Here is a 26,356-nt window from a genome sequence, read left to right on the forward strand (position 1 = left end):
TGTTTTTGTGACAGTGAAAGCCACAGTGATCAGGTCTCTGGCAATCAGACATTTATTCCCTATCCTGTGGAACTTTTGGGACAACTGTTATGATCCGGTGACTTTGGAGCTGCATGAGAACTTTCACTGGAGATGGTGGCCACTGTACTGACCGCAATCCTAAACTTAACACCGCAACTAGAAGTAGCTGTGGAGTGTACCTAACACACCTAGACACCTCGTCACAGCCGGAGGACTAATTACCCCTAAAGTTGGAAAGAGGAATACTATCTTGCCTCAGAGAAAATCCCCAAAGGATAGACAGCCCCCCACAAATATTGGCGGTGAGTCGGAGAGGAAAAAACACACACAGGCAGAAAACAGAATTTAGCACAGGAGGCCACACTAGCTAAATAGGACAGAATAGGACAGAGTTCTGTGCGGTCAGTAAAAAACCCTTCAAAAACATCCACTGCAGAAATAACAAAAATACCTACATCTAACTAATAGATGTAAGAGCGTAAATCTGCAACTCCAGTGAATCCTACAATCAGAGCAGGAATAAAGGTACCTTCACACTAGACGATATCGTTAACGATATCGTTGCTTTTTGTGACATAGCAACGATATCGTTAAGGATATCGTTCTGTGTGACAGCGACCAACGATCAGGCCCCTGCTGGGAGATCGTTGGTCGCTGAACAAAGTCCAGAACTTTATTTCGTCGCTGGATCTCCCGTGGACATCGCTGGATCGGCGTGTGTGACACCGATCCAGCGATATCTTCACTGGTAACCAGGGTAAACATCGGGTAACTAAGCGCAGGGCCGCGCTTAGTAACCCGATGTTTACCCTGGTTACCAGCGTAAAAGTGAAAAAAACAAACAGTACATACTTACCTACCGCTGTCTGTCCCCGGCGCTGTGCTCTGCACTCCTCCTGTACTGGCTGTGAGCGTCGGTCAGCCGGAAAGCAGAGCGGTGACGTCACCGCTCTGCTTTCCGGCCGCTGTGCTTACAGCCAGTGCAGGAGGAGAGCAGAGAAGCTGAGCGCTGGGGACAGACAGCGGTAGGTAAGTATGTACTGTTTGTTTTTTTCACTTTTACGCTGGTAACCAGGGTAAACATCGGGTTACTAAGCGCGGCCCTGCGCTTAGTTACCCGATGTTTACCCTGGTTACCCGGGGACTTCGGGATCGTTGGTCGCTGGAGAGCTGTCTGTGTGACAGGTCTCCAGCGACCAAACAGCGACGCTGCAGCGATCCGGATCGTTGTCGGTATCGCTGCAGCGTTGCTTAATGTGAAGGGGCCTTAAAACTGAAACCAGCACACAGCAGTGTGCCACAGATACAAAGAACCAAACACTTATCTTTGCTGAATTTGGCAGCAGGCAGGAGAAGCCAGAAAGTGAACCATCACTTCACAAGAAACATTGACAACTGGCAAGGGCTAATGAATCCTGCACACTTAAATATCCCAGTCCGAACAGCAATTAGCAGATACACCTGGCCAAGACTGTGACTCAGAGACAACTGCATTCCCACCTACAACCACTGGAGGGAACCCAAGAGCAGAATTCACAACAGTACCCCCCCTTTGAGGAGGGGTCACCAAACCCTCACCAGGACCTCCAGGACGATCAGGATGAGCCAGATGAAAGGCACGGACCAAATCAGCAGCATGGACATCAGAGGCAAAAACCCAAGAATTATCCTCCTGGCCATAACCCTTCCATTTGACAAGGTACTGAAGCTTCCATCTCGAAAAACGGGAATCCAAAATCTTCTCAACAACATATTCCAAATCCCCATCAACCAACACAGGGGCCGGAGGATCAACAGAGGGAACAACGGGCTCCACATATTTCCGCAACAAAGATCTATGGAAGACATTATGGATAGCAAAAGAGGCCGGAAGCGCCAGTCGAAAAGACACCGGATTAATAATCTCAGAAATCCTATAAGGACCAATAAACCGAGGCTTAAACTTAGGAGATGAAACCTTCATAGGAACATGACGGGAAGACAACCAGACCAGATCCCCAACCCGAAGCCGGGAACCAACACACCGACGACGGTTAGCAAAACGCTGAGCCTCCTCCTGAGACAACACCAAATTGTCCACCACATGAGCCCAAATCTGCTGCAACCTGTCAACCACAGATTCCACACCAGGACAGTCAGAAGGCTCAACCTGCCCAGAAGAAAAACGAGGATGAAAACCAAAATTACAAAAGAAAGGCGAAACCAAAGTAGCCGAACTAGCCCGATTATTAAGGGCAAACTCGGCCAATGGCAAAAAAGCCACCCAATCATCCTGATCAGCAGACACAAAGCATCTCAAATAAGTCTCCAAAGTCTGATTAGTTCGCTCGGTCTGGCCGTTTGTCTGAGGATGAAATGCAGAGGAAAAAGACAAATCAATGCCCAGCCTGGCACAAAAGGCCCGCCAAAACCTAGAAACAAACTGGGAACCTCTGTCGGACACCATATTCTCCGGAATACCATGCAAGCAAACCACATGCTGAAAAAACAACGGAACCAAATCTGAAGAGGAAGGCAATTTAGGCAAGGGCACCAAATGAACCATTTTAGAGAACCGGTCACAAACAACCCAGATAACAGACATCTTCTGGGAGACCGGAAGATCAGAAATAAAATCCATCGAAATATGCGTCCAGGGCCTCTCAGGAATAAGCAATGGCAAAAGCAACCCACTAGCACGGGAACAACAAGGCTTAGCCCGCGCACAAGTCCCACAGGACTGCAGAAAAGAACGCACATCACGTGACAATGAAGGCCACCAAAAGGACCTACCAACCAAATCTCTGGTACCAAAAATGCCAGGATGACCAGCCAACACGGAACAGTGAACCTCAGAAATAACTCTACTAGTCCACCTGTCAGGAACAAACAGTTTCCCCACAGGACAGCGGTCAGGTTTATCAGCTTGAAATTCCTGAAGAACCCGTCGTAAATCAGGGGAAATGGCAGAAAGGACCACCCCTTCTTTCAGAATACCGACCGGCTCCAAGACCTCAGGAGAATCAGGCAAAAAACTCCTAGAGAGGGCATCAGCCTTAATATTCTTAGAACCCGGAAGGTACGAGACCACGAAATCAAAACGGGAAAAAAACAAGGACCATCGAGCCTGTCTAGGATTCAGCCGTCTAGCAGACTCGAGGTAAATCAAATTCTTATGATCGGTCAAGACCACAATATGGTGCTTAGCTCCTTCAAGCCAATGTTGCCACTCCTCAAATGCCCACTTCATAGCCAACAACTCCCGATTGCCGACATCATAATTGCGTTCAGCAGGCGAAAATTTACGGGAAAAGAAGGCACACGGTTTCATTAAGGAACCAACAGGATCCCTCTGAGACAAAACGGCCCCTGCCCCAATCTCAGAAGCGTCAACGTCAACCTGAAATGGAAGAGAAACATCCGGTTGGCGCAACACAGGAGCAGAAGTAAATCGACGTTTAAGCTCCTGAAAGGCAGAGACAGCCGCAGAGGACTAATTAGCCACATCAGCACCTTTCTTCAAAACTGGGGCTTATTTTTAGCCAAGGGTGTAGCATCAATGCCCCTTAAAGGAACAGGGTTCTGCAAAGGCTGCAAGGGAAAACCACAACGCTTGGCAAATTCAAAATCCATTAAATTCAAGGCGGCGCCTGAATCAACAAACGTCATGACAGAAAATGATGACAATGAGCAGATCAAGGACACAGATAATAAAAATTTAGGTTGTACAGTACTAATGGTAATTGAACTGGCGATCCTCTTTGTCCGCTTAGGGCAGACAGAAATGACATGAGAAGCGTCGCCACAATAATAACACAACCTATTTTGACGTCTGAAACCTTGTCGTTCCGTTCTAGACAGAAATCTATCACATTGCATAGGCTCAGGAATTTGCTCTGAAGATAACACCACAGCGCGCACAGTTCTGCGCTCCCGCAGGCGTCGGTCAATCTGAATGGCCAGAGACATAGAATCACTCAGACCAGAAGGCGTGGGAAACCCCACCATAACATCTTTAACGGATTCAGAAAGCCCCCTTCTGAAAATTGCCACTAAAGCGTCATTATTCCATTTAGTCAACACCGACAATTTTCTGAATTTCTGAAAATACAATTCTGCCGCCTCTTGACCCTGAGACAGGGCCAACAAGGTCTTCTCAGCTTGATCCACAGAATTAGGCTCATCATACAATAATCCTAAAGCCTGAAAAAAGGAATCAATATTAAGGAAAGCCGGATTTCCAGATTCCAGAGAAAACGCCCACTCCTGCGGATCGCCACGCAGCAGTGAAATAACGATTTTTACCTGCTGACTGGAATTACCAGAGGATCGAGGTCTCAGGGCAAAAAAAAAGTTTACAGTTGTTTTTGAAACTCAAAAATTTAGACCTGTCACCAGAAAATAAATCAGGAGTAGGAATCTTTGGTTCTAAAGCAGGAGTCTGAAAAATATACTCACAAATACCTTGCACCTTAGCAGCAATCTGGTCTACACGAGAAGCTAAATCCTGAACATTCATGTTTGCACCAGGCTCCTCAGTCACCCAGATATTAAGAGGGAGGAGAACACAAAATAGACTGGAGAAAAAAAAATGGCTTAAGAGTTTCCTTCCCTTCTTCTGAGATGCATTTAACTCATTGTTGGCCAGTTGTACTGTTATGATCCGGTGACTTTGGAGCTGCATGAGAACTTTCACTGGAGATGGTGGCCACTGTACTGACCGCAATCCTAAACTTAACACCGCAACTAGAAGTAGCCATGGAGTGTACCTAACACACCTAGACACCTCATCACAGCCGGAGGACTAATTACCCCTAAAGATGGAAAGAGGAATACTATCTTGCCTCAGAGAAAATCCCCAAAGGATAAACAGCCCCCACAAATATTGGCGGTGAGTTGGAGAGGAAAAAACACACACAGGCAGAAAACAGAATTTAGCACAGGAGGCCACACTAGCTAAATAGGACAGAATAGGACAGAGTTCTGTGCGGTCAGTAAAAAACCCTTCAAAAACATCCACTGCAGAAATAACAAAAATACCTACATCTAGCTAATAGATGTAAGAGTGTAAATCTGCAACTCCAGTGAATCCTACAATCAGAGCAGGAATAAAACTGAAACCAGCACACAGCAGTGTGCCACAGATACAAAGAACCAAACACTTATCTTTGCAGAATTTGGCAGCAGGCAGGAGAAGCCAGAAAGTGAACCATCACTTCACAAGAAACATTGACAACTGGCAAGGGCTAATGAATCCTGCACACTTAAATATCCCAGTCCGAACAGCAATTAGCAGATACACCTGGCCAAGACTGTGACTCAGAGACAACTGCATTCCCACCTACAACCACTGGAGGGAACCCAAGAGCAGAATTCACAACAGACAACCCCTTTAGTGACAATTTATATTTCTATGATGCCAAAATTCTTAATATCAACCAATGTAAAGGTTACTTCATTCTGAGCAGTTTATGTGATGAGGAATTGTCATAATATATTCTAGTATCTTATAGGGTTAAATGCTGATGTAAGTTGGTGCTCATATCACAATGATTGCTGATAGAGCGAGAAACGTAAGTAAAATGGATGCAAGGGTTAAAGTCACACTAGGGTCCTGAAGCCTAGGGGGGCCCATAACGTTCCTTAGGCCCATATACAAAAGACTAATACTAATAACACCCTATCGCAAAATAGTACATGTGCAAGTCAGTGCTGGAGTCCGCAAGTGTAGAGAGAGCTCAGGAGCCAAGCTCCCTACACACGTGGTTGCATAACAGGCAGCTGTCCCTAACAGCAGTGTGCAGAGTTGAGCTCTGCTCACTGATGTTAACCATTTAATGCTGGGGTCAATCTCTGATATTGACATTTTAAATGGAGCCATTGCAGTGGTATCACATGATTGCTATGGCAAGCAATTGTTGAATGCTCCCATGGCTGCCATTTTAGTACTCCAAAGAAGCTCAGCCACAAGCGGAGTTTCAAATGAGACTGATTTACACTATATACCGAAATGCTGTAGATACTGTAGATATTTTCAGCAAGCAATCAGATAATTTCAAGTTCAAGTTCACTAAGGGAATATAAAAAAACACATAAAAAAGTAGAAGAAAAACATTTTAAAAAATAGAAATAAATGTAAAAATATCTATAAAAATTCAATTCACCCCCAACAAGAAGAGAACATGTTAAAAATAGATATATTTGGTATTTCCAAATCCATAAAAGTCTCTTCCATCAAAATACAAAACTAATTAACCCATAAGGTAGATGTTATAAAGAAAAAACAATCAAAAAGCCATAATTGAATCACCACACCTCCTTTAAAAAATACACTAAAAAGAGAAGAAAACACTGTATGAACCTAAAAGCTGGTATCAATAAAATTGTCAGGTCACCATGCAAAAGGAAGCAGAAAATGGCAATATAAACAATTTTCTTTAACAAACATCTGATTATTTTTTTCTCACAGTTAAAAAAAATCTAAGCAACTTTGGTGTCGCCATAATCATGATGACAGGTCATTATTACTGTGCAATGATCGTGAAAACAAAATCCAAAAAATAATGAAGGATTTTTTTTACAATTCATAAAAAAAATGGATTTTTTTTTCTCCTTTTTCAATACATTGTGTGGTGAAATAAATGGTGTCGTTCAAAACTACAGCTTATCCCACACAAAAAAATCCTTCATGTGAGCAATGCAAGAAGAAAATAAAACATAAGAAGTTATTGCTCTTAGAAGAAGGAAAGGAAAAAATTGAAAGAGCAAAAATGAAGAATCACTTTGTCAGTAAAGTGTTAAAAACCTGTGATAGTTGGTTTTAAATAAAAACCCATAAGGTTGGAGTTACCTTACTGGGTATGCCTATAGAATTATATACGTAAAATGATAACATATTAATCTGAACATGCAGGTTAAGGGTAATGGGATTTGTGCGAGAGAAGTGAGACTTTCCTTCTGTTCCCACAGTGCCAGGCGTGAGGAGATAGCCATGCTGTTACAGTGTCTGGAGGTGGCTTGCTGCTTCAGGTGTAAGGAGTCAAGGCAAGTGAAACATTAGGCTTCAATCAACACTGGACAAACAGGATGAAGTGATACGGAGGGAAAGAAGAGAAGAGAAATGGTTAATTAGTAACATGAATAATGGAAAAAATTCAATTTCATATACCTTAGTATAAAATAAAATCATTTAACTTTGCAGCCAGAGAACAAATATATAAAAAATGGAAAATATCTGATCTAAATAACAAACGAGAACTCCAATTGCATTATTAAGATTGGTTCATTCAAACACAAGTTTACATGGCGGATTGTAATACAATTATTTTGGCATAACCAAAGAAAGGTATAAATGTGTGAGCACCTTCTATTACCCCCATTATACCATTATGTCAATCCAGGATAGAGCCAACAATATGACTGTTAAGTCTCCCCTTCAGTCTGGATGTCCTCGATCAGGGGTGTCAAACTGCATTCCTCGAGGGCTGCAACCAGGTCATGTTTTCAGGATTTCCTTGTACTGCACAGGTGATAATTTAATCACCTACACACATCATGATTGCAGCACCTTGTGCAATGCTAAGGAAATCTTGAAAACACGCATGGTTTGCGGCCCTCGAGGAATGCAGTTTGACACCCCTGTCCTAGATACCTTTGTAAACAACATTGTGGAAATTATAAAATGTTAATAATTTTTTCAAAAGCTTACATCTTTTTCTACAAGTGATTTTCATTAATATTATATAGTACACTGAATATAGCTTGGTATACACAAAGTATTCTGGTTTAGGTTTTCCAGATGGTTTCAGCTACAAGTAAATTAATCAATTGCGACTTTGTATAAATTGACAAATTTTCTTGTGCAATTGAACTCTAGTTCCCCTCCACTCTGAAGTGGTTTTACGTGTGCCCGGAATTTTGATCCTGAATCATTAGTTTGCACAAAATAAAAAATGTGCTCTATTTTTGTCTTTTACTTTTTTGCATCTTTTAGCACAAAAAGTCACGTTTTTTTTTTGTTTTTTTTAAATGTCTGAAAATTTGAACAAAAATCCAGACTTTCATAAACTGAAATGCAATTGCGCAAAAATGTTGTGACTTTTTACAAAGTTGCAATTGATGAATAAGTCAAAAACATCTGGAAAACGAAGAATAAGGCACAAATGAAAACAGGCAAAAACTACCAAAAAAGTGACGCAAGGAGTATTTTTTTACTGTGAGCAAAATGAATGAGCCATTTTAAAGAATTTGGTGCAACAGAATACCACAAGACAAAAATAGAAAAGACCTTAATTAACTCATTGAGCGTCTGTTTGGGACAATTTCAAATGCCTTTGCATTGTCCAAAAACATTATATCCGCAGGTACCCCTGTCCAGGTTTTTCCTCATCTCTTTATAATGAGTTTGACATCTTCTGTACTAACCGTGCTATCATGTATAATACTTTTTCTATCACATAATAATGTGTATAATTTTTTACAAGTCCCTCATACAATTTTCCTACAATGGATATTAGGCTAATTGGTCTATAATTATTTGGGAAAAGACCTGGAGCCCTTTTGGAAAATGGGCACCACATTAGCTTGGTGCCAGTCACTTGGCACAGTACCAGTCACTAGAGTATCTAAACATCATTTATAAGGGCATAGCAATAAACTCAGTCTTGTTCCTTATACACTCTTGTATAAAGCCCATCAGGGCCTGAACCAAATGTCACATTGATTTTATGTAACTGTGCTTGAGCATATTTACAATTAATCACAAGGGTATTTTAGATGTCATATCAAAAACACTCTTTTTAGTGTATATAAAGCTAAAGAATAAAAAGTAATTTTGTAATTTTGCCTTCTTTTGATCCTTAATGCAGCAGCCAGGGTCGTCCATCTGGCTAATCGTTACTCGGACGCGTCCGCTCTTCGCCAGTCGTTACACTGGCTGCCCATTCATTACAGGATACAATTCAAAGTACTTGTTCTCACCCACAAAGCTCTCCACAGTGCGGCACCCCCTTACATCTCCTCCCTCATTTCTGTCTATCAGCCTAAGGCTGGGTTCCCATTGCATTATGGGACCGCGTTAAACGGACAGCGTTGCACGGCGAAATTAACGCCGTGCAACGCGGCCGTTAACGCGCCCATTGAAGGCAATGGGAACGCGCTTCACTATCCCGCGGTCCGTTCCCCGCTCTCGCAGATCGGGGATCTGCGAGAGCGGGGACGTTACCGCGACCCCGACCGCAGCCCCATAGAAAACATTGCGTTAGCGCAATCCGCTAGCGCTAGCGCTAAACGGATTGCACTAACGCAATGTGACCCTAGCCTAACAGACCACTGCGCTCTGCAAATGACTTTCGATTAACCTCTGCACTAATCCGTACCTCCCACTCCCGACTCCAAGACTTCTCCCGTGCTGCACCAATCCTCTGGAATGCTCTACCCCAAGATATTAGGACCATCCATAATTTGCATAGTTTTAGGCGCTCGCTCAAAACACATTTGTTCAGAGCGGCCTATCACGTTCACTAATCAAAGTTATGTTATGTTTGTGTGTGTGTAGCCCATTCACTATCCCCATCTATTCCCCAACCCCTGAAGATGGCTGGACCATCATTGTAAATACATCATTGTAAATACACACCTGTACTTTGCATCTCCCCCACCTCATTGTAGATTGTAAGCTCTCACGAGCAGGGTCGTCTTATTTTGCTTTAATTATTGTATTGTTAACGTTGTTACTTATGACTTTTGTGTTTGAAACTGTTAAACTGTAAAGCGCTGCGGAATATGTTGGCGCTATATAAATAAAGATTATTATTATTATTATATCCTCACTAATCAACTCCCCATTACCATCATTTAGGGTAGCCACCTGTGTGGACCTGTTTTTTTGTGTGTTTTTAGTTTTTAAGTATTTTGCTCTCCTTGGCTACCTGCTGTTCATTTTCTACTTCAGCTGTTTTGATTCACTTTTTTTACAAATTCTATTCAGCTCTTTATAGCATTAAATAGGTTTTGAAGTCTTTACAATTGAACCCTTCAATTTATATATTCTAATTAAACCATAGGTGTAAGCCATGTGGAGATAGATGTTTGTTGACCATACTTGTTACCTATAGGAATACATTTTTCAAGACTGACTGTTCAGTATAGATCTACAGTACTTCCATTTATTCATACCCTGAAGTGCTGCCTTCGTTTTATGCATCCATGTGTGACTTGATTCAAACCTTACTCCTTTTTGGCATTGAGAATGTCGCTGATAGTCATGCATTTAATGGACCGTGGTGACAAAGCCACTTCATGCCCCATCTTGCTTCAGCTCCTTCCACTTTGTGACCACTGGGCGAGAATGGTATCAAAACTCCAAAAATTGCAATTTTGCTACACAACCTTGTATTAGGCAAAATGTGCAACTTTTCACAACTTTTTTTTTCACAAATAATCTTACAAAAAAGCTTTGTTTCCCTCCCTATATTTTTACCCTCCTCTTCTAAGTATGTGTTTTTACAGTACAAGCAAAATTTTAATTATATTGTGATCACTGGCACCAAGGCTTTTACCAATAGTGACATTTCCAACAAGGTCAGAATTGTTAGAAAGGATCAGATCCTGCAGAACATCACTTCTTGTCAGTTCTTCCATGAACTTGCCCATAAAGTTATCCTGCAAAATCTCAGATAATCACTACTTTACCTGTTCGTGCAGTTCACACCATCCAAAAATTCAGCTGACTCTTCAGTGATGTTGGGGTGGTCTTTAAGTAACACCCTTCCATCATCATTCACTTTTGCTTGGATGTGGACAAAATAAGAAAGGAGTGGTCTTCCTTTTCTTATAAAAGCACTTTCCACTCCCCCTTAGTAATTTAAGCCAGCTACTTGCCTGCTCCTTCTGACCCACTTCTCCACCTTCCATGTCTATTCCATTTGTTTGCTCGGTGAGCAGTATGCTACTATTAAGATTGTCAATTGCCATCAGTGTTTCAATTTGCTACTCCAGATCTCTAATATGAGTTTCCAAATGAGCAGCATGCTCACATCTGCCATAGTGGTATTCACCCTGGAGCTCCTGCTGCACTTGCAGTTGTGCATACATATGGCAACCTGTGCATTGAAAGAAACCTCAAATCCTGCTATCTATTATCTATACAAATAAAAAAGTAAAGAATAATAAAAGATAGGGACTCTTGAACTCCTTTTTTTCCAACTCCTGTTTTCTAACTCCCTTTGTTCCCAAACCACTTATTGATCAAGCCTCAAAATTAGCAATACTGAATTTTATGGTCTAATTGAACCTTTTAACGACCTTGCAATTTTCCATTTTTGCGCTTTTGTTTTTTCCTCCCCTTCTTCCCTGACCCATAACTTTTTCTTTTTTGTCAATATAGTCATATGAGAGCTTTTGGGGGGGGGACGAGTTGTACTTTTGAATGACACCATTGATTTTACCATACAGTGGAAAGCAAGAAAAAAATTGAGAGTGTGGTGAAATTGCAAAAAAAGTGCAATTCCACTATTGTTTTTGGTTTTTTTATTTACTATGTTCACTGTATGGTAAAACTGACCTGGCAATATGATTCTCCAGGTCAGTAAAAGTACGAAGATATAAAACATGATTAGGTTTTTTTATTTACGTGGTGAAAAACTGTTCCAAAATTTGTAAGTGAATAAAACTTTCACTTTTGTCACCATTTTCCGAGGCTCTTAGTGTCTCCATTTTTTGGGATATGGGGCTAGGCGAGGGCTTATTATTTGTGCCTCGAGCTGATGTTTTTATTGCTACCATTTTGGGTAGATACAGTGTTTTGATCGCCTGTTATTGCATTTTATTGCAATGTTGTGGCAACAAAAAACCCCCGTAATTCTTGATTTTTATTTTTTTCTTATTACGCCATTTACCAATCGGATTAATTGTTTTTATGTTTTACACCCCTGGACGAAGAGCATTTCTTGTTGAAATACACATCGGGTAAGGTGGGCTTCTGGATATTTTCAAGGTAAATATGTGTAATACTTATTGAATCCTTTACTTTTTGCTCAGTTATATGTCCAGATGTGTGCATATTGAATAGAGTGTGCCTGATACATATTTGGCATTGTATATTTGATTATTTTTGGCCATAACTTTAAATTGTACACTGACATCCTAGTGTTTGGACTCTAATAGTTACCCAATATTGGGATACATACATGCTTATATGCAGATATGGCCTTATAATCAATTTGCATACTTATGTAGACTCATAATATTTGATCTTTATAGCTGGTGTACAATTGAGTTACATGCTTCCAACTATGTGCATTCTCTTTAGACACACATGAATACATCTGAGTATCAGAAAAAGCTAGAGACCGCGCATAGAGGAAAAAAACTACAAGGAAAGAAAGGGGAATGTCTACAATCCTACTGCAAAGAGTCCCACACTGGAGCCATGCAAACCCCTAAATCAGTATAAGCCCCAATGAAAGGACTAGTATGCTTGCGCAAACACATAAAACAAACTAAACAATACTATGTCAGACTGAATAGACTCCGCAATGGCCCCGACCCCATGTAAAACAATACCTGTAACTGAGCAATGTAGCTGGGCGATGAATCAAAGAGAGGGCACCGCTGGGTCCAATGCAGAGCTGAGCCTGACGCCGCAGGAGAAGTAGTGAGACAATAAGTGCAGAGTTGCAGTGGGGGTGTGCAGGTGTCTGGAGCGGAGCTGCACGTGGTAGTAGCGGGAAGGCTGCGTAGAGCCAGGGAGAGCCCCGGCCGGTGGCGTCCCTGGATACGAGCGCAGGGAAGATGGCCGACGGAGAACCAAGCGTGTGACGTCACAGCTGAAAAACTACGGAGCGGCACAAAGGACAAGGTAGAAACCAACGCGTTTCGAAGGAACAGCGTCCTTCTTCGTCAGGGTTACCTGGCACCGGCGGCTCCGGAAGATATAGAGGCTAAGTGTCCATCAATCATCCAACTAAGGCCCCGCCCCCCCGCCCTATAAGGTGAAAACATCAATGTGTGCAGGAAATACTCTGCCGAACACTCCAATAATGTATGATAGCGCCCACTAAGAATAAAATAAGAGAAACTACAAACAGTGGGGCACCGCTATGGGCACGCGTTTTGCCCCAAGCTATGCGAACCTCTTCGTAGCCAAGTGGGAGGAGTCCCACATTTATATCTCTGGACACCTCCGCCCAGGACTAATCCTGTGGCGTAGATTCATTGACGACGTGTTGTTTATTTGGGATGGTTCAAAGAGTGATCTGGACCTGTTCACCGCCAACCTGAATGACAATGGATTTGGTCTGGAATTCACTCCGACCATCAGCACCACCAACGTCAACTTCTTGGACCTAACCGTGTATATAGACAATTCCCAACTTTACACCAAATGTTACCGTAAGGATGTCGATACTAACAGTTTCATTAATATTCTGAGTTGTCACCTGCCCGTGTGGTTGACCAATATCCCCAAGGGTCAATACACCAGGCTTAGACAAAACTGTACTACCTTGGAGGACTATAATATGGAAGCAGAGGTGCTAACCCAGCAATTTCTCGATAAAGGTTATGTGGGTTCACTGTTGGCACAAGCCGAACAGGAGGTGAGGGATACCTCCAGATATTCCCTGCTATATAAGGAACAAGCCGCCAATCCAATTGCCATGAATATTTCTGATCAAATTCATGAATTACCCTTTATCACTCAATTTCATGCGGACCATCTGAAGTTTAGGTCCATTATACGCAAACATTGGTCCATCTTACAAGGGGACAAAATCATAGGAGGATATCTACCTAACATCCCCAGATTCATATTTAGGAAAGCCCGCTCATTAGGTAGCCTTATTGCTCCGACTATCAAACCATCTATTAATCATGATTTACGCTCGGGTACTAAGATGAATGTAAAGTCTGGATTTACACCTTGTGGCCATTGTTTTGGGTGTACTAATACTTCTTTTTGTAAGACACGTTACTGTACGTTCACAGATGCAGACTCCGTGAAGGAATTCAGGATCAAGGATAGTATCACATGTTCAACCACAAGGGTCATTTACCTTATTGAGTGTCCGTGCCATAAATTGTATGTGGGTCGCACCAAGAGGCCTCTAATGGTCCGAATAAAGGAACACTTTATGAACATCCGTAGGGGGTTCTCTGGTCACCCCCTCTCCCGTCACTTTTGTGAAAAACATGATAAATCTACTAAACATGTACGTTTCCTGGGAATCCAAAAAATTCAACAAAATGTGAGAGGGGGCAATTTGCTACAAGTTATGTCTAGGGTCGAATCCGAATGGATTTTTACCCTGAACTGCCTTGCACCTAAGGGCCTAAATTATGGGCTAGAATTATATGCTTTTTAATTTGATTTACATAGGGGTCTTTTTCCCTTTGTGTATGGTTTGCCCCCTTTCTTTGTGATGTGTTTTTTACGGCAGCTTTTTCACGGTTGTTTTTATTTTTATTTTTACTTTTATTCTTATCTGTACGTCTTGCATTTTAGCTATGTGTTATTAAGTATCTAGAGGGGGATTTCTCTCTCTTTTTATTCATTCAGAATTATTAAAATTGTTTTTAAGTCTTTATATATTTATGCATTTTTATCATATTTGCACTTTACTCCTGTCCCCTGTTATCTTTTATGGGACCAGCTATTCTCCTCGTTAATGAGCCTATGTCTGCACAGATTGGCATATTTCTGCATTATTCAGGTACATACACTGTTTGTAGTTTCTCTTATTTTATTCTTAGTGGGCGCTATCATACATTATTGGAGTGTTCGGCAGAGTATTTCCTGCACACATTGATGTTTTCACCTTATAGGGCGGGGGGGCGGGGCCTTAGTTGGATGATTGACGGACACTTAGCCTCTATATCTTCCGGAGCCGCCGGTGCCAGGTAACCCTGACGAAGAAGGACGCTGTTCCTTCGAAACGCGTTGGTTTCTACCTTGTCCTTTGTGCCGCTCCGTAGTTTTTCAGCTGTGACGTCACACGCTTGGTTCTCCGTCGGCCATCTTCCCTGCGCTCGTATCCAGGGACGCCACCGGCCGGGGCTCTCCCTGGCTCTACGCAGCCTTCCCGCTACTACCACGTGCAGCTCCGCTCCAGACACCTGCAGACCCCCACTGCAACTCTGCACTTATTGTCTCACCACTTCTCCTGCGGCGTCAGGCTCAGCTTTGCATTGGACCCAGCGGTGCCCTCTCTTTGATTCATCGCCCAGCTACATTGCTCAGTTACAGGTATTGTTTTACACGGGGTCGGGGCCATTGCGGAGTCTATTCAGTCTGACATAGTATTGTTTAGTTTGTTTTATGTGTTTGCGCAAGCATACTAGTCCTTTCATTGGGGCTTATACTGATTTAGGGGTTTGCATGGCTCCAGTGTGGGACTCTTTGCAGTAGGATTGTAGACATTCCCCTTTCTTTCCTTGTAGTTTTTTTCCTCTATGCGCGGTCTCTAGCTTTTTCCTATATTTTATTTATATCCGGGGTGGCGTCTTCCCGGTCTTGAGTCCAGCTGCTTAGGAATTTATTTAGGCATTATAGCGCTGGTGTGATTACTATTTACATCTGAGTATCAATTGTGTAGTCATTTATGCACACCAAATCTTTTTGACTGGGTCTTTGAATTCATCATTTCACAAATAATTTTATAATAATGTGCATTTTACTATCCAGTTATATTCGTCGTATATTTTTTTTCTGTGGTCGCTCACTTTTTTTAAATGTACTGTGGTGCAGTGACCCATGTTACAACCAGGGGGTGCTGTATTCTGGGACCTGTAGTCCCACAAGTATTTGTATAGTTTATAGAGGGAGGCTTGCAGGGCTAGTGTGAAAGCTGGACGGGTCGAACTAGCCACACACACCTCCCACCTATGGGAGTGGTTACAACTATGTAGTGTGACCAGGGTGTGGGTCACATGGTTCAGAGTGTGAGTTCCTGTATAGGCTGTGTGTTGCAATGTCCTGAGTGGACTGGATTCTTGTAAGCACCTGCTGAGGTTATTAATGGTCAGTGTGTTGGAATGCCCTGGGATGGACTGGATTCCTGGAATCACACGGTGAGACCATGGACTGAAGGCTTGTGGGTTGGAAGTTCCTGGGACTGGACTTCCTGAATAGAGCACGGAGAGGCTGTATCTGCAGAGCCTGGGACGGCTACTATGTTGGGGAAGCTACAGTTCCTACTGCGGTCTGGACGATCTGAGGTGCCCTGGTCACAAGGACAGTGATCACAGTGAGGCAGCTTTCCCTTGGGAACCAGCACTGACAGGAGTGGAGCCGGAGCTCCTGTTAGGTAACTCCAGTTAACGGGGGGTTACGGGCAGAGAAATAACTGCCATTGGAACAGACTGTCGGTGGTTAATGTGTTCCGTTGACGTGTATAATAAACTGTGACACAGTTTATGAGTCTTAATAAACCGGAAAGACAGTTTATGTGGAGAAATCGTGCCTGAGTGCTTTAATTCCCATTGCCAAGCAAGTTTCCCCAACCCACTCAGGTAGCGCTATCTCACAGTACTTGTAGATATTATTTATACTTTGTATGTGTAAAAAAAATAAAACATTGTTTTTATACATAGCCCTTGCTGAAAGTGCTACCCTTTTGGTGTACATATATTGCTATGCTTCATGGCTTTCCTTTGTTGGACAAATGTTTAGGTGTATATGTTTTGATAGATCGGATATTTCTGAATGCAACAATACCAAATAGGTGTATTTTTTTAGATTCTTTTCATTGTTCTATTTTCAAAGGGCAAAAGGGGGGTGATTTTAACTTGTGGTTTTTGTTGGTTTTTTTTAACTTTTTATTTTACTTTTTACTAACTTCAGTAGTTTATTTAGGAGACTTAAAGCTGCATTTGTCTAATCTGCACTGTTATGTGTAGCAAAAGTCATGATCTCCTAATAATGCTGGCCACTAGCCTGTATTCACAGGAGATTGACAATGACAATGGAGACCTCCGGTTATAATGACAACCCATCGGTGCCCCGTGATGACATGACAGAGAAGCCGATGGGCAGGACTTGTGAAGTGCCAAAAAAATGCCAAAAAAATGATTGACAGTGGCATTTAACTGGTTAACAGCCGCGGGTGGATCTGAGATTCACCCGTGGCTGTAAGAGGCACATGATAGCTGACTAAATCAGCCATTAAGATGTGGGCTCAGTGTCGAAGCCAGCATCAAAGACATGGTCATGAAGGAGTTAAGCATCTGAGATCAATTAACTCTTCCCTTGCTAATTAGGCACACAAAATCCACTGAAAAAAGGGTTTTAAATTGTGAAGGTATTTATAACAATAATTTATAACACAGACTGTATAAAAGTGAACAAAAATAACTCTTCTAAAGAAAGCATTCAACTAGACCACAGATTTACACTCAGAGGAAAAAAAAACTTAGTCTTCTAATTTAAGCATCTGAGAACAATTAACTCTTCCCTTCTTATATATATACAGTGCCTACAAGTAGTATTCAACCCCCGGCAGATTTAGCAGGTTTAATAAGATGCAAATAAGTTAGAGCCTTCAAACTTCAAACAAGAGCAGGATTTATTAACAGATGCATAAATCTTACAAACCAAAAAGTTTTGTTGCTCAGTTAAATTTTTATAAATTTTAAACATAAAAGTGTGGGTCAATTATTATTCAACCCCTAGGTTTAATATTTTGTGGAATAACCTTTGTTTGCAATTACAGCTAATAATCGTCTTTTATAAGACCTGATCAGGCCGGCACAGGTCTCTGGAGTTATCTTGGCCCACTCCTCCATGCAGATCTTCTCCAAGTTATCTAGGTTCTTTGGGTGTCTCATGTGGACATTAATCTTGAGCTCCTTCCACAAGTTTTCAATTGGGTTAAGGTCAGGAGACTGACTAGGCCACTGCAACACCTTGTTTTTTTGTCTCTTGAACCAGGCCTTGGTTTTCTTGGCTGTGTGCTTTGGGTCGTTGTCTTGTTGGAAGATGAAATGACGACCCATCTTGAGATCCTTGATGGAGGAGTGGAGGTTCTTGGCCAAAATCTCCAGGTAGGCTGTGCTATCCATCTTCCTATGGATGCGGACCAGATGGCCAGGCCCCTTGGCTGAGAAACAGCCCCACAGCATGATGCTGTCACCACCATGCTTGACTGTAGGGATGGTATTCTTGGGGTCGTATGCAGTGCCATCCAGTCTCCAAACGTCATGTGTGTGGTTGGCACCAAAGATCTCGATCTTGGTCTCATCAGACCAGAGAACCTTGAACCAGTCAGTCTCAGATTCCTCCAAGTGATCATGAGCAAACTGTAGACGAGCCTTGACATGACGCTTTGAAAGTATAGGTACCTTACGGGCTCGTCTGGAACGGAGACCATTGCGGTGGAGTACGTTACTTATGGTATTGACTGAAACCAATGTCCCCACTGCCATGAGATCTTCCCGGAGCTCCTTCCTTGTTGTCCTTGGGTTAGCCTTGACTCTTCGGACAAGCCTGGCCTCTGCACGGGAGGAAACTTTCAAAGGCTGTCCAGGCTGTGGAAGGCTAACAGTAGTTCCATAAGCCTTCCACTTCCGGATGATGCTCCCAACAGTGGAGAAAGGTAGGCCCAACTCCTTGGAAAGGGTTTTGTACCCCTTGCCAGCCTTGTGACCCTCCACAATCTTGTCTCTGATGGCCTTGGAATGCTCCTTTGTCTTTCCCATGTTGACCATGTATGAGTGCTGTTCACAAGTTTGGGGAGGGTCTTAAATAGTCAGAAAAGGCTGGAAAAAGAGATAATTAATCCAAACATGTGAAGCTCATTGTTCTTTGTGCCTGAACTACTTCTTAATACTTTAGGGGAAATAAACAGAATTCTGGTTGGTTGAGGGGTTGAATAATAAATGGCCCTCTGAAAAGACTTTTCACAATTTAAAAAAAAAAAATAAACAAAGAAATAACATTCTTTTTTGCTGCAGTGCATTTCACACTTCCAGGCTGATCTACAGTCCAAATGTCACAATGCCAAGTTAATTCCAAATGTGTAAACCTGCTAAATCTGCAGGGGGTTGAATACTACTTGTAGGCACTGTATGTTTTCTTTTTAACTCCACTTGTTCCCAAGCCACTTAGTGTACAAACCTCAGAATGAGCAAGCTAAATCATCATTCTAAGCAGCACCTGGTCCTTGGGATGTGCTGCTAATAATGATAATATTCTATGCCCACACAATTAGTGTACTAATGATCATTTTGTGGACCTAGAATTATTGACAGCCTGTATAAACAAGCCATTGATCAACCACTCATAGGCTTGATATGCAGTTGTTGAAAGGTTGCAGTTGTATTTTCTAAATGGGTCCTTAACCAGTCATTATAAGCATTAATGCTACCAATTATCTTGAGACAATTATCACAAAATTCCAGTTGTAACCGTAGGTCCATTCAATACCTTATGTTAATGCCTATTATAAAACAATCAATATGCTTTCAAAAGGCGATTACCACATTTTAGAATCAACCATACAGCCTATTAAGTACTCTATAGCACACTACTACATGAAACTATGGTGAGACATAGGGCTATCTTTCAGGGCTTGCTGTGACCTTCTTTAATCCTGCCTGACACTAAATCCTGTCCTCCTTACAATGAAGTCTGCCAAATAGTCGCCTCAGCTAATCATTAGCTAACTGCTTCCAGTTGTACTCGTAATGTATTCTCTATATTTAGGAATTGAATTCACCTTAGATATCTCCAGACTCAGAAGCCAAAGCTCTCAGCCAGCAAGACCAGTCTAAGGGGAAATTTCAGCCACACTTGTATCATTAAACTCTGTAAGAAGCTTATCTTACAAGGTACACCTGTCATGCTTTCCATCTCTTTAAAATTACACTTAGAAAACTAATACTGATTATAATTTAATATTACTATATATAATTACCCTAAAAAAGACTGACTTTTCCCTTGTTTTTACTCGTAATGCCCCTTTGATTTATCTAATAACACTTCAGATTCACACATTGACCACATGTTAATATAGAAACTTGTCTTCAACTTTCTTGGTGGTGTGTGAACATGTTCTTACAGACTTGTTCAATGTACAAGTAGCCCATGTGTTTCTGGTTCTATAATTGTTCTCTTGTTTTTACAAGACTGAGGAGTCCACCACTCCTTTGTGGGTTATTTGCACTTAAGCTGTTCCATCCAGCATGTCCACATGGATATTCCCTCACTGAACCCTGCTTATACAGGTACTATACAGATGATCAGGTTTTTAAATACATCAGATAGGGATTATATACATTAGATAGGACTGCTCTATATGGGTATACCTTGACGATTGGTGGAGCAGCTTAGTATACATTTTTTTGCAAAAAAACATATCAACTAAATACCCTGTTTTTTTTCCATCTTTTGACTAGCACTTGCTTATTACTGTGATTTCTTTTTTACAACAGAGTATTTTTGACCTCACTGTGCTCTTTTGTGTCTTCAAGTTTCTTGGTGGTGTGTGAACATGTTCTTACAGACTTGTTCAATGTGCAAGTAGCCCATGTGTTTCTGGTTCTATGTTAATACAGAAGTAAACTTGAAATGTACTTTTAATGCTGATAGATAGCCACTTTGGTCCAACTATTAATATCTTAGCTTGTCATACTTTTATCCTTGTACCACTCCTGCCAGCGATTCTCCTACCACTTCTGATGTCAGGTCAACAGAGCAGCTCCTTCTTTTCTGCTTTACTCTATTAATAAGCGTCACTGCTGATGTCATGCTGATTGACAGCTGGCTCCTCACTGTCTAACTGCGGCGAGCAAGCTGTCAACCAGCATGACATCAACAGTGACGCACTGTCAACAGAATAGTCTGGAGGAGGAAGAACTTCTCTCTTGACTTGAAGTCATAGGAAGCAGGAGAATTGCCACCTCAGCTGAGAGAGATCATGAAATTGCAGAGCATGTAAGTAGTAAGCAACTACTTGCCAGTAATTTCTTAGCCCCACAGGAAAAAAATACAAAAGTCCTGGATAACCCCATTAAGGAAATATTTCAAAAGGTCCCCGTACCCAGGATTAGTGAAGACCACATAAATGCACCCACTTTTATGTTTGGCAGTGAAATTCACATTCAACTGTTTAATTTACTCACATCTTGAGCAGCACTGCAACTGGAAATGTACACTATGCACCACTTTTGAGCAGTCCAAAGCTTGTCGGCAGGTACTTGTAGATCAGTAATAAATTATCCAAATACATCTAATTATGTAGCTTGATTAAAATTAATTTCTAAAAGCAAAGATAATACCATACAGTTATTGCTTTTATTCCCTTTCTGCAATAAAACTCATATTGAACAAATTGGCTAATCGGCTCTACCTGCCCTACACACTACCAGTATCATGCCCTTAAGAATTTCAAAACATCCAATGTATATTATAGAAATTATTTTGGGAAACAATGCACCCTACCAGTATCCTTCCCATAAGAATTGCAAAACATCCAAAGTAAATTGCAGAAATTATTATGGGAAAAAATATTACTCTTTACATCAACAAATTTCCCTAAAAGAAAACCTCTACCGCACATCCAAATATTACACATCGATTGAAGGAAAACCACATACCATTTTCAAACAAGCCCGTTTCTGTCAAGGTGGTTCAAAAGATTTCTTAAGATGGTATATTTTTTTTTAGATAAATTTAAATCTTTATTTTTTTTTGTTCATTCGGATATCAAATTCTTCATTTTTGAGAGGTTTAAAGTGTAACTGTGATTTCAGAAGTACTAGCAGCAAAATGTCTGTGACTACCTTCTAGCTGCTTCTCCTTTACTCACATCTCTTTTCAAGAACTTTTAGCAGCAACTTTCATGTCCTATCTCAGTGATTTGAAAATCTCTACATATGGTGTACGGATTTTACCGGTGAATTGAGAGTGAAAGATCAGTCCAGAGGGAGAAAGAAGCAGATTTATCTGAGAAGATATTGTTAGGACTGGCAGAACGCACCAAGAAAGGTGATATAGATGCGTTCGCAGTCCGGGGTCCACCGTGCAGGTGAAAACCTGCTGCTAGTAAATACGGACTATATGGCGGTACACTAAAGTATATACACGTGGGTTCAACCTCACCCAGCGTGAAGGGAGCAATCCTGTTGCGTCACAGGATCGCGGTACCGCACCTAAAGCGCGAGCGAGTAGTCAGCGTACTTAACCCCAACTGGGATTGAAGTCCGATTAGACCCTCGCTGGCACTACACCACAACTGGGTGTGTAAGGAAACTAAGTATAAATATATAAATGCACAGGAGTGCGAGCAATGCCGCACTGACGGACGCCACCAACCGCACTGGCTTGGGTATGGAAAGCGCAAGGCAAGCGCACGGCGCCGTACAGGCGGACACAGCAAGAGGACGCTGTAATGTGTGTATCGTGCAGATGATTAGTCGGGCGCTAGATAGCTACCAACATCCGCGAGCAGACAACAACTCTAGGGAGGGATATTTAGGAGCTTTCATCCTTTGACATACATTCATCTACACACACACATATAACATTATGAGACAATACTAGTGCATGGCCGTGCGGTCATGCGCAGTTTATATAGTTGCAGCACAGGAAGTGGCTACAGCACTTTTGCCCTTCCAAGACCTGCCAAGAGGACCAATGGAATGTGCTGCAGAGCCTGAGCACATGACCCTCGATCTCCAACGGCAGATCTTACCCTGGGCATGCTCAGTACGTGCAGACAAGGACTTAGTCCCAGAGAAGTCCGCTCGCTGCTGACCAGCACTGACTTTAATGGCAGAGACTGGAGAAGCAGCAGCAACTCTTCACACAGAGTCAGACTGAGCGAGACGCTGGGATCGACGTCCCTGCTGAGCAGACTCCACTGCGGCTGGAGGAGAATGGGAGACCGCAGCGGAGACGGATCGAGATTCCCCATGTGCAGCAGAGGAAACTCGACTCCTAACAGATATATTGCAATGTTTATTATCTTCACTTCACTATTGATTTATGAAAAAAATATTTTAATTATAGTTATTATTTAAAGGTGAAATAGATAACATAACTGTTATGTCTTTCATTCCATTCCTATAGTATTCATAACCTAGAAGGGATAAAAAGAACATTTTAACAACATAGCCTACTTAGACATATACAAATCATTAATTGGCTAAAAAAAAATATTTTAAGCATACTAATGCCTATGATGTGAAAGTATGGCTATCTTTGATATCCTACATATAGTGTGACTTATGACCCTAAGGTGACTAACGTAGTAACATAGTTAGCAAGGCCGAAAAAAGACATTTGTCCATCCAGTTCAGCCTATATTCCATCATAATAAATCCCCAGATCTACGTCCTTCTACAGAACCTAATAATGGTAAGATACAATATTGTTATGCTCCAGGACTAGCTGTTGTAGAGGACTTGTTCTACACCTCACTTTCTTTTCATTTGTTGTTTTACCATTGTTTTAATTAACTTCTCATAATTGTTATTTTGACTTTGCCGTTTTTTGAGAATATCAGCCTCATAATAGTGGTATTCATTAAGCAAACATAGTATACCACAACATACTTCATGTTTGTTTATTATATTTTTATTTTTTTATCAGCTTTGTATTATTGTTTTTTTTCTATAGTTATCTGTCCTATTATCATGACTTAATATTCTACCTTGTTTGCTGCTTACTAGGGGCCCGATTCATCCAGATATTTTTGCCAATTTTCTATCATAAAACGCTTTCAAGTGTCACATCTTTTTTTTTTGCAACTCTAAGGTCACATTCAAAATCAAGAGTGGAACATTAAGAGGAAGAGCATAACAGAAACACGTGCACCACTTCTGTTTTGTGGTTTTGCTTACAAATATTGATGGAAAATACTGACCAAATACTCAACTTGTGAATGTGGTCTAAGTTGCACAAAACTTTTGCAAATTTTAGCATTTTTATGTCAGTTGCGGCAAGATTGGACAAAGTGGGTGGATCTGGGACAGGAATGGCACAACCCAGCTATCTAATTCAGCAAAGGTTTTGCTAATTTGCTTTCATGAATTACTCCAGAAAAGTGCTGCAGTTCCTGACTAGAATAAAACTTCTGTTGGTGGAGCACATCAGTTGTAAACTGCACCTTATTCACTAAGTAGCGTATACCTCGTAACACTTTCACGCCATAACCTGTTTTCACCTCCCTAACCAGGCCAATTTTTTCAACTCTGACCAGTGTCACTTTATGTGATAATAACTCTGGAATGCTTCAACGTGTCTCAGTGATTCTGAGAATGTTTTTTGTGACATATTGTACTTTATGTTAGTGGTAAACTTAGGTCAATATTTTTTTAAGTTTAATTGTGAAACTATCAGAATTTTGTTGAAAATTTTGAAAATGTTGCAATTTTCAAACTTTAATTTTACGCCCTTAAACCAGATAGCTACAGTATATCACACAAAATAGTTAATAAATAACATTTACCACACGTCTACTTACATCAGCATCATTTTTTTTATATTTTTTTGTTAGGACGTTAAAAGTATTAAAAGTTTATCAGCAGTTTCTCATTTTTCCAACAAAATTCACAAAGCCCATTTTTTTAGGTACCATATCACATTTGAAGTGACTTTGAGTGGTCTACGTGTCAGAAAATACTCAAAATTGTCACTGTTTTAAAAGCTGCATTCCTCAAAGTGCTCAAAACCACATTCAAGAAGTTTATTAACTCTCCATGTGCTTCAAATGAATAAAAGCAATATGTAAGGAAAAATGGAAATGTGACTTTTTCCCACAAAAATGTTACTTTGTTCTAAAATTTAGCATTTTCACAGGAGTGGCTGTACAGCAAAGCCACACAGCCGTTGTTTTCACCCAGGAGGGTTGGAGCACTATTTGTCTCTTGGAGAACAAATTTCACAGCATAGTTTGCAGACTCCATATGCAGAGCACCTAAGTGCTAGAGAAACAGAATTCCCCTTAAGTGACCCCATTTTGGATATTGAATTCTTCTGGGAATTAATCTACAGGTGTAGTGATGATTTTGCCTCCATATGTGTTTTCCAGAAACAGGCAGCAATGAATATTTCTGACTGAAAATTGCAAATCTGCCATTGTAGTGTCCAAAATGTCATAGTGCTGAGTACATTGTGCCCATACATAGTGTCCAGCTCTTGTTTTATAGACATGCACCCCGCAAATTAAGCGGGGTCTCATAGTTACAGAAATGCCAAATGTGGTATAAGCACGCTGCAGGGCTCAGGAGGAGAGGGCATTAGGATTTGGGAGCGCAGAGTTCTCTAGGTTTTATTTTTTGTGGGGAACATAGCCCTTTTCCAGAGCCTTTTGCTACAAGTACCGTAGAAGTCCCCTATATTTCCATTGCCAGATGACAAACCTGAGTAGGTACTTGTATTTTTTGTGAATTGAGTTGAAGCTTTTATTGGGAACATTTTACATAACATTTTGGATCACATTTATCATGTGCTCTACGCTGAGCACTTACATTGGGGTTTTCATTTAAATCTCTGAATGATGTGATTCAGATGAAACTCCTCCACCAGAGATCTATAAACTATAATGAGGCAGCAGAGTTACTCCTGACTCCGTCTGGCATTTGTTCAGCGGTCTCCTTCATTTCAGAGGTGCACAGTACTGTGGCTGACCTCTCTATTATGTACACCTAAAAAGACGAACACCACCAAATCATAGGCCAGACAACGTCCAAAGTGCCTCTATCTGCCTCATTATAGGGAATCTTCTGTCTGAATCACAGATTTACATGGAAACTCCAATATACGCTCTCTGTGCTCTCAATTAGTTTTTTTAGTATTTTTGTGCCATGTGTGGTATAAGTGATTAGACCACTTAACTATCCAGGTTGGTGCGATTACAGCGATACCAGATTTATATAATTTTTTTATGTTTGGCTGCTTTCACAAACAAAATGCTTTTATACAAAAATAAAATTTTTGAAAGCTATAATTTTTCTATATTTCTGCTGCCTGAGTTCTGTAAGGGCTTGTTTTTTATGGGATGAATTGACGTTTTTATTTTTACCATTTTAAGACACAAAATATTTTTTATTTTTAATACAGGAATTTTTTTTATGTTGTTTGTGTGGTAATATTGATAAGGCAGCTTTATTCTTCGTGTCAGTACAATTTCAGTGATTCCACATTTAGATTTTTTTTATTGTATTGACTCTTTTACACAATAAAAACTATTTTATACAAAAAATAATTATTTTTGCATTACTTTATTGTGAGAAATATAACTTTTTTATTTCTCTGCTTTTGGAGCTGTATGACGTTTTCAGCTATACAAGTTTTCTTTACATTTGTCTTTTTGATCACATTTTATTCCACTTTTTGTCCAGCGGTATGATGAAAAGG

This window comes from Ranitomeya imitator, chromosome 1, assembly GCF_032444005.1.
Source record: "Ranitomeya imitator isolate aRanImi1 chromosome 1, aRanImi1.pri, whole genome shotgun sequence".
NCBI lineage: Eukaryota > Metazoa > Chordata > Amphibia > Anura > Dendrobatidae > Ranitomeya > Ranitomeya imitator.